This window comes from Mandrillus leucophaeus, unplaced genomic scaffold (genome assembly GCF_000951045.1).
Source record: "Mandrillus leucophaeus isolate KB7577 unplaced genomic scaffold, Mleu.le_1.0 Scaffold212, whole genome shotgun sequence".
Classification (NCBI taxonomy): domain Eukaryota; kingdom Metazoa; phylum Chordata; class Mammalia; order Primates; family Cercopithecidae; genus Mandrillus; species Mandrillus leucophaeus.
This window is the reverse complement of record NW_012102166.1, coordinates 468298-469814: the sequence shown is the minus strand read 5'-3', so window position 1 is coordinate 469814 and position 1517 is coordinate 468298. Positions and strand designations below refer to the sequence as shown.

The 1517-nt window shown below is 45.8% G+C and overlaps 1 protein-coding gene across 1 annotated transcript in view; it reads left to right on the top strand.

The window, feature by feature from the left end:
* Positions 1 to 1517, top strand: part of ITGAE (integrin, alpha E (antigen CD103, human mucosal lymphocyte antigen 1; alpha polypeptide)) — a 101934-nt gene that overhangs the window by 93084 nt on the left and 7333 nt on the right. The gene's annotated exons all lie outside the window — the stretch shown is intronic.

Genomic DNA, 1517 nt, shown 5'->3' with positions numbered 1-1517 from the left:
TTTATAATCGGATTATTCTGTCCTATTCTTCTAGCTTGCCAGTACAGTATTATTCTGGCCATAAGACTTTGTACTTGCTGTTCCTTTGCTTAACACTGCTCTTCCCCTAGGTCCTCATGGAGGTGGTTTCTTCTTAAATTTAGCTCAGGTGTTCTTTTCTCTTTTCTTTTCTTTCTTTCTTTCTTTTTTTGAGACGGAGTTTCGCTCTTGTGCAATGGCGTGATCTTGGCTCACTGCAACCTCCGCCTCCCGGCTTCAAGCGATTCTCCTGCCTCAGTCTCCCGAGTAGCTGGGATTACAGGTATGCGCCACCACGCCCGGCTAATTTTGTATTTTTAGTAGAGATGGGGTTTCATCATGTTGGTCAGGCTGGTCTTGAACTCCCGACCTCACGTGATCCGCCCACCTCGGCCTCCCAAAGTGCTGGGATTACAGGCGTGAGCCAACATGCCCAGCCTCAGGTGTTATTTCCTTAGAGAGGCCTTCCCTGATTACTTATCCTAAAGTGGGAATTAGTGATCAAGTGATCAAGTTTAATGTCTTGCAGTGATCCAGGTGACATTCATGAGGTCTCAACTGAAGAAGTAACAATGGGGGTGGGAAAGAAAGGGACAGGTACAAGATAAAATTTAAAAAAGAATTGTGAGTGTGGTGGCTCACATCTGTAATCCCAACACTTTGGCATGCTGAGGCGGGAGGATTGCTTGAGACCAGGAGTTCAAGATCAACCTGGGCAGCAAAGTGAAACCCCATCTCTTAAAAAAAATAAATAAAAAATTAGCCAGGCATGGTGGCTCATTCCTGTAGTCCCAGCTACTTGGGAGGCTGAGGCAGGAGGATCGTTTGAGCCCAGGAATTTGAAGCTTCAGTGAGCTATGATTGAGCCACTGCATTCCAGTCTGGCTAACAGAGTGAGACCTTGTCTCAAACAAAAAAAAAAAAAAGGGAAGAAACGCTTACATTAAATAAAATGAATAAGCTGAGTGCGGTGGCTCATGCCTGTAATCTCAGCACTGTGGGAGGCTAATGTGGGTGGATTGCTTGAGCCCAGGAGTTTGAGACCAGCCTGGGCAACATGGTGAAACCCCATCTGATCTGCAGTTCAGTTGTATCTTTTAGTAACTAGAAGACGGGGAAAGGAAGGAGAGAAACAAAACGTATTTTAGACATGAACTGACTGTGTTTGAATGGCCCTCACCACCTTTCCTTTTAAAGGCATTCCTGGGCTTAGTTAACGGCCCCAAAGTACACAACACTACACAAAGTTACCCAAACAAGACATCTGCAGTTATTCTCCAACTTCCTTTTCTTTTTTTTGAGACAGAGTCTCAAAAAATACAAAATACAAAAATTAGCCCAGTGTGGTGGGGTGTGCCTGTGGTCCCAGCTGCCCGGGAGACTGAGGTGGGAGGATCACTTGAGCCTGGAAGGTTGAGGCTATGGTGACCCTTGATCATACCATTGCACTCCAGCCTGGGTGACAGAGCGAGATCCTGTCTCAAAAACAAGTCAGTCAA